Source organism: Mytilus edulis, chromosome 14, assembly GCF_963676685.1.
Source record: "Mytilus edulis chromosome 14, xbMytEdul2.2, whole genome shotgun sequence".
Taxonomy (NCBI): domain Eukaryota; kingdom Metazoa; phylum Mollusca; class Bivalvia; order Mytilida; family Mytilidae; genus Mytilus; species Mytilus edulis.
In genome coordinates this window covers 39,736,241-39,748,215 of record NC_092357.1, presented here as the reverse complement: position 1 = coordinate 39,748,215, position 11,975 = coordinate 39,736,241, and the positions used below count along the sequence as shown (strand labels likewise).

General features: G+C 32.1%; 1 long non-coding RNA gene across 1 annotated transcript; it reads left to right on the top strand.

Moving 5' to 3' along the window:
• Positions 1 to 4,889: 4,889 nt before the first annotated feature.
• Positions 4,890 to 7,917, top strand: LOC139503199 (uncharacterized). The gene is made up of 3 exons (XR_011659058.1): positions 4,890 to 5,013; positions 7,076 to 7,163; positions 7,805 to 7,917. It is a non-coding gene; the product is annotated as an uncharacterized lncRNA (long non-coding RNA).
• The last annotated feature ends 4,058 nt before the right edge of the window (positions 7,918 to 11,975 follow it).

The following is an 11,975-nucleotide window of genomic DNA, read 5'->3' as shown; positions in this document are numbered from 1 at the left end:
CTTACAGGTGACCCAGTAATTTTCCATATGACACTAGCGTGTACCCTTGGGGTGTGTATAACTTATTTTTTGGGGAACATCCTGTCCATGTGTAATACTTAGCATATATTGCAACATTTGACATTAAACAAATTTTCTTTGTAGCATCGGAGGCAATTTCATGTTCAACCACACAGAAAATTTCACAAAAAAAATATGATAAAATAATAAGAAAAAGAATAAGAAATACTAACAAATAAATTTGGCATTAATAAAACGGGGATTCGTGTATTCAAGAGCTTATTTTCAGTGGACAACAACAAATGGAAGTTTTTAACGACCTTGACTGGCTATAATATATATATAGCACTTGCACGGTCGTTCCAGTGGACATATTTCATACCAGATTACCTATTCTTTTTATATATATGACAATTATTGTTCAATCTGATACACGTACCTATAATGTACAGTATTTTGAACAGCTTCAAATATATGGGGTCCGTAGTAATACCGCAAAGGATCTCCTTAGTGCACTAAGAACAAAAATGTGCACTAAGGACCTGATGGAATGATACAACTGTTACAAAGGACATGGCATATAAAAATAGACTTTTTAAAAATTCATAATTTTAAATTTTACAATTATACCTTTTTTTAATTAGAAAGTTATCGAATGTGTATTCGACACGTGCCTAAAAAAATTGATTGTCACCTTTTTAGTGTAATAGGTAGAAATTCACGTTCGCTCAACCTTGACCCGTTCATAATCTGCTAGTATACTGTTTAAACATGTATATATGGTATTTTAAATTGTTCTCTATTTTTTTCCCATTTGTTTGTTTCTGCCGTATTTATTCTGTCTGTTATAATTTTTAGTTCTAAAGTAATAAAGTATTTTCAACTCTTTTCAGTTTGGGAATTTTTAATCCTTTTAATTTTAAAAAGACAAATAATTGTGAACACTTCACGGAAAAGTGAGGATTTATATTTGGTTGCTTAACGTCCAGTTGCCAATACTTCATTCATTTTTCTGATGTCAGGGACCATGCCTCACAGCAAGGTTTTATAAGGATAGAACATAGGCAAATGCAAATAGATTCTATTGACTATATCTTTGCTGCTTTGGTCTCTGCATGTATACATAATGATTCATTATGTTTTATGGGATACTTAACTTCTGTTCTACAAGTTTTATATTAAAATATATTCTGATTTTTCATTTTTAATGAGATTTTAGTTTCTGTTGATTAGAGGCAGTACAAAAACATGTTTTAATCATAATTAAGGTGAACCCAGCCCCCCCCACCCCCTTCTGTCAACGTGACACCCAATCACACCGGGGCATAGGACATTTGAGCGAAAAAGAAAAAAGCACATAGGGTCATTTGAGCGCCGACTTCATAGGACATTTGAGCGCCGGGATATTAACCTTACCTGAGTTTTCAGACAGGACATTTGAGCGAAATTTTCCCTGATAATTTTACACGAATTAAGATTTTTTTTTAAAAGTAAGAAAAAAAAGTAAGATTTAGTTATAAATATTTTTTATTTTATTTCACACCCGAGTAATTCGACCGGTTCTGGCTGGTTTATGTAAGTGAAATCCTAAGTTGATCTCTATTTACCAATCAATTCTACTATAATTCATTGGCTATGCAAATTTTCTTTGTTCTAAAATTCTTATATATATATCTATTAAGTGAAATGTCCCTTGGCACTTGAAATCTTAATACTAATAATACATGTACGTGTTAAAATGGATATTATTTTGACCGAGACTAATAAGGGAAAAAGAAGCCTTGTTTGTGACAGTTTCCGATATAGAGTGGACAAAACACTAAAAGGAGAAGAAATATCCTGGAGATGTACAGTAAGTACCTTTTTTTACAAATTTAATGTTAATGTAAACTACTTGTTCGTCTGTTACGCTTCAACTTCCATAACTTCTTTTAATTTTGATTTATATCTATATCATTATATTCTCTATCCAAGACTTGTTTTCGCTCAAATGTCCTACGCTTATTCTTATTTTCGCTCAAATGTCCTAAAATTTAGGCGCTCAAATGTCCTATACTTTGGCGCTCAAACGTCCTTTTTTTTCGCTCAAATGTCCTGTCAATGCGCTCAAATGTCCATTGCCGTCACACCGCTTGAAAATCTTAAAATATTTTTTAATGTTATCTTTACTATATATTGAATAGGGTGACACGTTGTCGCTACATAATAGCCAGATAAAATGGATCTTGTTTATACAAAAAATATTTCAAGATTGTGGTTTCTCAAACATATGGGAGTCACAAAATTTTGTTAATAAAGGATGGTTAAAAACTGTCATAAAGCAGAGATTGCTAGATCAATATATTCAGAACTGGAATTCCCTCATTCAAAATTCGTCAAAAGGTATAAACTACAAAAAATTTAAGAAAAACTTGAAATTGAAGAATATTTTAATATTTTGGACTTCAAAGACGCTATTGTTTTTTGTCGGTTTCAAACGACTAATACTAAGTTGCCGATTGAAACAGGAAGATGGCAAAACGTAATCAGAGAAAACCGCTTTTGCAGTCTATGTAACAATCGACAAATAGGTGACGAATATCATTTTATATTTGAATGCAAATTTTTCAATCAAAAACGAAAAGAGTTTTTAACTGCATATTTTACAAAACGGCAAAATACAGTTAAATTCTCTGAAGTTATGTCAAGTACAAGAAAACCAGTTCTGAAGAAGCTTTGTTTTTTTTTATAGAAAATATAAATACTTGTGTTTGTCGGCCCGTGCTTGTACTCCTGGCTTGTAACTTTTGTAACATCTCTCGCTTGTTTTGTACATATTGTAAATATTTATTGTTGTATTTGTTATCTCTGTACCGATGTAATGCATTTGCTTTATGAGAATAAAGATATATATAGTAATTTCTTTAAATATACACAAGTCATAATTACATTGGCCAGAGGGTAACTTGATAATTAGAGGATCAAAGGATTTAATTAAGACAATCCAAGACTGCTACCTCTATATTTTGGGCGATATCTTTTTGCGCCAAAAAGTAACTCATTTGTGCCACAACTTAATTGCGCCAATACTTCTTTTGCGCCACCTAATTTTCAAAATTATAGGTATTATTTGCGCCAATAAAATAATCATCCTAATAAAATTATCCCGCTTTCTGGCTCGTTACACAATATAAAGTCATCATCTTTGTTTGTAACAACACCAATATCATCCAATATTCTGTGAAATTCTGCTCGACTTTTAGGTTGAGCCGGATGCAGTTTTATTCTCTCCATATACATTGACTGACGCACATATTATAAATCTTTCTTTTCTAAATTTTCTTCTTCAATTTTGAAGAGCTCTGATTTTTTTTATTTTTGAAGGTCGCTCTGGCAACATACCGGTTGCTTTTCTTTTGCACGCAGAACTTTCTCAAAATTTGACGTTCTTATTTCTGGACTTTTGTTTCATGACATCACGATTCATCTGTGAATAACCTAGCACAACACGACTTAACTGTACATCTCCACCTTATTTCTCCACTTTTCCTTAACTGTTACATCACCACCTTATTTCTCCAGTTTTCTGTACAAATGCCTGACGGAATTTTGTGTTCTTCAACAATGATGACCGGTTTTTCCTCTATCAGACTCTATTTTCTTGGATGGTATATCAGACACTCTTGACTCGTGAAAAAATATTCTATTACTAAACAATTTATTTTTTTAGTGCGGAAATTTTAATAATAGTACATGTATGATATAAGTAAAAAATATTTACAGGTAAATGTGGCGCAATTTCATTTCATTTATTGGCGCAATTTATACCATCAAAATAAAAGAGAGTGGCGCAATTAATACCTTTTCAAAACTGCAATTGGCGCAAATTGATTCTGCCCTATATTTTATAATACATATCTTTATTAGCCTCATTTAGGGTGATACAGCAATTGCAAAACGGGTAGATACGATCTGTAATCAAATAATTAAACTAATCAAAAGTTTATTTAGAGTAACCATATGCCGGATGAACAAGAAGTTTGCCATTTATTGAAAAACATATGGTTTTATATAACAAGAAAACTTCTCTATTATTCTAAACATTTATCACGTACCCCCTCCCCCAAACCTCCGCTTCAAGCTCTAGATTCGCGCCTATACATTGTGAATTATATTTCTTACATCACGATGCTTATTACATTATAAAATAAAATGGTATTCATCTTCAATTGTTGAAATAAAGATGAATTGTTAAAAATTCTTTCATAAACTTGAAATTTTACCACGCTAAACCGTTAGGTTTATTCAACAACAACCATTAATTAATCAATAAGTAACGATAAAAAGACAATTGTGTATTGGATTAGGTTGATTGAACATGATGATTAGTGAATTTGCAATAAGCCGTTGGTCACGTGCCGAGTGGCACGCGTTGATTAAAAAGTCATTTAACTTCAAAATTACAATATCTATTGATACCTAACTTTACAGATATGAGGTATTTAATCATATCCTCCTATATATCAATATTCTCTGTGATCTTAAAACATCGTTTTAGTGTCCTCAGAGACATATGTCTCTGGTGTCCTTAATGCCAAAACTTTCGGCTTCTTAGTCAGCGCCATTAAGAATTCCTTTGCGGTATTTCTACACACCGAAATATATGGCCTTATTGGTAAAATACCCACTGAAAATACCACAGTACTTAGTGTCACTAATAGTCAAATTATTGTGCCGTGAAAACTGGAAATGAAGTTTAGCGGGACATAGGAAATTACAATAATATTAGAATTGTTTACTTACATAGTGTAAGCGGGATGCGGGAATCTAAAAAAAATAAAGCGAGATCTGTGAACAGAACCCCCAATGAGACCCCATTAGTTGTGGCTTATTTTTGGTCTTTTTAGCTAGTTTCCTTCCCCTACATGACTTGTAAGTTGATCGTTTTTGTAAAGCAGCACTCGAGGTCTGACAGTATATTACCAAGAAATGCACAAAATATTGAAAAAGAAGGTTTAGAAAATTTAAATAATGGTATGCACACACACTCCCCTGTCAGCACAGACAATTATATTTTTGTAAACGCGTCATTTCTTCCACAGTGAGACAAGCTTTACAATGTTGATGGTGGTGAAAATCTAGTCCAAATAATTATGACGTCTTGCAAGGCTATTTTATTTCTGGAACGCTTTCCTCTGACGAAGCCGAAATGTGAAACCAAATCAACAAGAAGTCTAACATTTATAGGACTGAATATAAAATCGAAATGTAAATGGGGAATGTATCAAAAGACCAAAGAGCAGATAGCAGCCAAAGGGCACCAATGGGTCTTCAATGCAACGAGAAAATCCCACAACCCGAGGAGGTTCCTAACCAAAGACAAATCGGGGGGGGGGGGGGGGGGTCCAACTACATGTCCCCATTCAATACAATACAATACAATATGCTTTATTTGAAAAACACTCCGTCACATTGACATGTGAAACAAGAGGTAAATTACAAAATACAATCACATACAATTAAAAAAAAAATAAAACAACTTAGAAATAAAATATATGGAAAATTACTTTATATTATAATATTTTAACATTATAATATTTTAGTTAACTTTGAAATGAATATAGACACATTTTTAAATAATAAGTTAATATTTGTCAATGACAGTTAGTCCTTTCATTTTTGCTTAATTCTGATATTTCACATAGTACTCAGAGTGGAATATGCTGATTTCTGATATTTTTTAACTAATAAAGAATTGCATTCAAATAAATAATGGAATTCATTGCCAATTGCAGTTAAACACAGATTGCATGTCCTTTCTTCTTTTGGAATGACTTATACCATCTTCCCAGCTCTACTGGGATTGTACATTGCAGCATCTTAATTTTGAAATATATTTACGTTCGAATGGTGTTAATTTTAAAATTCAAATGCATTGATCGTCCAATAAAGAACAATGTAGAAAGGGGGGTTCCAACATGTCCAACCCTCAGACCCTCCTGGATCCCTGCCTGTGAGGCATGCTTTAGCTTGCCATTAAACAAAAATGTATACTAGTTGAGTGATAATGGACGTCATATTAAACTCTTTGATATTAAAAAAGAAACTAAAATAAAAATCATACAAAGGTCACAAAGGCCATAACTTCTGGCTCCTGACGTGGGAAAAGTGCAAAATGCAGTAGGGATGAAAGCCTTTACTGTAAATTCCTGAAATTACAATTATATAAATCATCTCACATCTTTGCGCATTTCTTGAAATTGGTCATATTAATAAATGCATTTCAGAAAATTTCAATATATAGGCTTTTTAAAAAAAGTCAATCTTGTGCATGATTTATCAATGATTATACTTGCACAATTAACGCATGTTGTTCTCAAAACTAAGAGGTGTCTATGCTATTTATGACAATTTTCATGGTTCAGTGGTTATAGTTAAGATTTTGTGTTTTGGTCTGTTTTTCTCATACTTTATGCAATAGGTCTACTATATTTGTTGTTTGAAATGATTGTAAGGTGTACATGTCTAGTGGGATGATGTCATCTGACCTTGACCTCATTTTCATGGTTCAGTGGTCAAAATTAAGTTTTGAGTTTTGGTCTTTATCTATTAAATACTATAAGCCATAGGTCAACTGTATTTGGTGTATAGAAATATTTTTTGATCTATATGTCAGTGGCACAGGTTTTATTTGACCTTGATCTCATTTTCACGGTTCATTGATCAGTGTTTTTGTGATTTGGTCTATTTTTCTTAAACTATAAGTAATAGGTCAACTATAATTGTTGCATTGAAGCCTTGTTAGCTGTATATGTCTGCCTGGCATGGTTCATCTGACATTGACCTCATTCTCATGGTTCATTAGTCTTTATTTATTTATCTTGGTTAATGTTAAGTTTATGTGACAGTTGTGATAAAGCTTTATACTTAGGACTATCAACATATTATCAATGATTAGTAAAAGAAGGCGAGACATTTCAGCGTGTGCACTCTTCTTATTAAACACACATTAATATACATCATGTACATTAAACAGCAAAAAAAAATATTGATGCAAGATGCCATTCAATAATAACTTTTACTCTTTTATGTATAGGACAAGAACTATAGAAGATACAGAGAAATTATAAACAGCAGAAATGATAGGCAATTTAAAATTTGCAGAAGCAAACTAAACCTAAATGGTAAGGCCACTTTTATTTATTTTTTGTAAAGTTGTTGAACTTGAAAGATGATAATCATGATTACTATAAAAATTAAAAGATGTGGTATATTAAATATGAAAACTATCATGGCTTTAAGAAAGCAATTGTAGGCCTGTGACGACCTTCAATAATGAGAAAATCCATACCCTATAGTCAAAGAAGGCAGCTATAAAAGACCCAAAGATGAAAAATTGAAACAATCCAACATGTCCAAACTGTAAAACTAATTGCCTAGTTTATTACAAAATAAATTACAAAAAATAAATATAACCGGTATGCATGGTATGAAACAACAACAACAACAACCACTAAATTTTAGTGTCAGACTAAACTTACAAAAACTACAGGCTCTGAACTTTGGACAGGCACAATAGGAATATGGCTACCTATGATGTAAATTTCCTGCAAACACAGACTGGACTAATGTAAATCAACCAATTTTTCGCGACTACTTTATTTTGCGTTTTATACTTTCTAGTCTTACATCACAACTAATTATTTTTCGCAAGGTTCAAGTTTACTTAATGAATTTTAATAAAGAAAGATACATATGAAAAACATTTATTGCTGTTTCTCTCTCCATTTATAACATTTTATTTGTTTATTTTGTGTATTTATAGGTGATCAGACATCTTGGTTTTCATGATCAATAGGTCATTACTGAAGAGGAAACTTAAAGTTGAAATTTATTTACAAAGTGCATAATTGGATTAATTTGAACTGGAATGTGTGCTTTCCTGCAAAAAAGAAACAGGAAATTTCATCATTATCACATAATGCCAATAAACAAAATGGAGTTCTATCATAGAAACACAAAAACACTATTGCATAAAAGCAACAACATATTATAATATATTATTCGAAAGAAAGGAGAATGCAGAACAAAGGAACACCAGTTTTATCCACTCATTTATATCGCTCCCTCATATCAAATATACGGAAGAAGATCATTGAAGAACAATTTGCAAAAATGTTTTCTCTTAGAATTGAAGGAAAATGTTATAAAGTGAATGGAATAATGTATTCACTGAATTCTTACGTAGTGGATTGAAAACTGTACACAAGCTGAAACAGAAGAAAATTTTAATTTAAAATAACACGAAAAGTGTATATTTTATTATTTAATCTGCAAATATATAAACAAATTCTTTAGAACACCACAAATGGTATGACATTCAAATTGGTTGCTTATTAATGTATTGCATTGAAAAAATTACAAAGAAAACAGAATCATATGCTACAATTTTTTTTTATAAATCATAGTTAAATTTAAAAAAAAGTATGAACAATACCTAGATCTAAACAGTCAGACTTTATCAATTTTCAATGTCATTAAAATGTTGAGTCAAACATTTATGAAAGTTTTGAATATCATTTGCATCAACTATACAGTCTTGTAATAATTATATTCATACTGTTTGTATACATGGTATAGCGAAGAAATGTTTAACAAGAACAAATAAGGGAAATTTGATGTTCAGAAATTTCTTTAGAGGAAATTTGAAGAACAATGATTTCATTAGAGGAAATTTGTTGTCTTGAACATGTTGAAGGAAATCTTTTTCCCTTGAAAAAACAATTTCCCTTGAGGAAAAAACAATTTCCCTTTGAGGAAAAATCTTTTTTCTTTAGGGAAATTTGATTTCCCTTGAGGAAAACAACTATTCCTCTAAGGAAATTGTTGAAAAAAGGGGCATAACTTTTTTTAACAGTGGTGCTAGAGCCAAACAATTTTAGGACAAATATCAGGGAACCAATACCAACCAAGTTATCAACTTCATTTTGACTTAACTCCAAAAATAAGGTGAACAACTTTTGCACTCAGCGGAATTGCAAACTTGTCCCGGAGACAAATCTGCTTTTCTGAGATGTTTTACAAGGTTCCAAAAATGTGTTATGCCCTACAGCTTTCCATCCAGCTAAGGCAGAAGTATATTCTCTTTTATTCTCATATATTCAGTATTTGCAACAAATTGTAATTTTTCTGAAGAAAAAAATTGAAATGGAAAATAATGTTTGTATTGTAATATAGTATGTTCCCATGGGAAGAAAAATTGTTCCTATGTGAAAAAATATTGTTCCCATGGGAAGAAAAATTGTTCCCATGGGAAGAAGATTTGTTCCCATGGGAAGAAATATTGTTCCCATGGGAAGAAAAATTGTTCCCATGGGAAGAAAATTTGTTCCCATGGGAAGAATTAATTCCCATGGGAACTTTTTGTATTCATCTTTTCCCATGGGAACTTTAAAGTTCCTATGGGAACTCTAAACTTCCCATGGGAAAAGTAATTTTTCCCATGGGAACTTCCAATGTTCCCATGGGAAATTCTAATATTCCCATGGGAATTATCAAATTTCCCATGGGAAATGTACTTTTAATCAGCTGCAGTGACAAGAGTGACAACAGTGACAAGTTGGGACATATGGCATTTTTTTAATTTTTCAATAATCTATCACTGGGCAATTTTTTTTTTTGATATCTTGTAAACCGACAAAGTCAGATTTGCCGATACCGGAATGGCAAATTTGTCCCGCACAGTGTTTACTTATAGCCTTAAATATGGACTATGGGGGACGAAAAGGTAGATACTCATAGCCTAAAATACGGACTATGAATTAACAACACATATATATACTCCTACTCCTAGTTTAACGTTGGACTATAGGGGACACACAGACAGAAATTCCTAGTCTTATCTTTTGACTAATGGTGAACAACAGACGGGCGTATGACATTTGCGTCGATTTTGAAAATTTTCATTCTTTCATTTGCGCCGATTTCATTTTTTCATTTGCGCCGATTTTATATTTTTTCCTAATTGGATTTACAGGTAAGTTCATACTTTTACATTGGCCGAGCGCAGAGTATAAAGACAAATCAAGTGACATTGCAATTGGTAAATGGCTATCCCAATGTTTCGGGTTACCATTCCTTTCCCTAAATGAAATCGATGACCGCTTCACGTTTGACATTGTCTGACGCTCCGCTCCTTCTGATGACAAATTTCATACATTCGTAGACAACGTACAAGTACACATTCCATAACGGTCAACCAATTCGTGATGGCGTCCATAAAATTAACGAAGGGATGATTTCAACTTCACCATGTGGAATTCCTGGTTTAATAACTCCCTTGTTAGAAAATGCGAACTCTAGAAATGCCCCCACCAGTACGTATGCCAGACAAAGAAAAGGTGGCCGGCCTTCTTTATCGACAATTACCCCAAATATATAAGAGACGAAACCATAAGAAAGGAATATATTAGATGTGTTGCCTACTATGCATACTCGGCAAAAACATATTTATGATTTGAATGTTTTCCGTTTTTATGGATTTGAATGCTGTACATATATTTTTAATCCGTCATTTATATAATTTCAATCGGTTGAATTTATGAATTAGTATGAAATTATTTTCTTCTGAATTGTCTGCCCATAGGTGGCGTTTTTAGGTTATGTGTTTCATCTGATTTGGCGGTTAAATCATTCGGCACGACAGGGTCCACTCGATCGGTCACGTTTATTTTTTATATTAGGGTTTTCATAGATTTTGTATCATGCATTAAAAGAGGTTATTTTGCTTTACATGTGTGGGTTCACTGAATGAACTATATTTATATATTTAATATAAGAGGACATTATAAAGATGTTTATATTATGTACATGAGATATATTATTAATTGGTAATTAAACCAGCCATCGGCTCTGTCGTGTGGTATTGCACTTTACTATTTCTTGTTATTATTATTATGAGAATAATATGTGGTTTTTGATATATAGGTATTAACGGAAGAAGAATAGTATAAACAAAGTGCTTTTATGAAGACTTTACTTATTGATTTAAAATAGGAGACAACAGTTATATACATTTTATGATTAACAATTCATAACATGTGTACAACTGGCTAACGGAAGAGGTCTTTAATAATAAATGAAAATAACATTACTGGGATGAAGAGTTGTCTCATTGGCACTCATACCACATCTTTTTATATCATTTCACCTGTAATTTACCTGTAAAAATATCGGCGCAAATGAAAAAAAAATCGGCGCAAATGAAATGCCGATCGGCACAAATGCAAAACGCCGCAACAAGACATATACACCTAGTCCTTAGGCTAGTTTAAATATGGAGTATGGGAGACGAACAGCTTGATACTCCTAGCCTTATCTATATACTATGGGTGAACCACAGACAGATACTCAAGTCTGCGTTTAAATATGTACCATTGTGGACGAAAAGGCAGAAAAAATATTTCCTGTCTATTTGCATTATTTTATTGCCATCACTATTACTTTGTTATCTTGCAATGTGCAGTTTACTATTCATATCCGTATTTTTCAGTATACGGATATGGATAGTAAACTGCACATTTTAAATAAATAAAAAATATGTTATTTCCGAGATAGGTGACTTTTTCAACTCGTACAATATGGATAATTACCCAAACCATTGTGGCATTGTAATACAAAGTAATTTATGAAATTCATAATGTATACCAGGATCAAAATTTAGTACGTCAGATGTGTGTTTCGTTAAGTACGAAAGATTTAACAGTGACTCGCAAATAAAAAAAAAGTTATAAAGGCCAAATAAATAAAAAAAAATAATTAAGATTCATGAACATGTATTTGTTAAGTAAACTACATAATATATTGACCATATAATATTTCAAAATCAACAGAGCCATGTTTTTGGAAAATTAAACTTTAAAAAACCCAAACCTAAAGATTTAAATTCATTAATCGTTGTCACGTGACTTATGCATATTTGACCTTGTTATATTGAT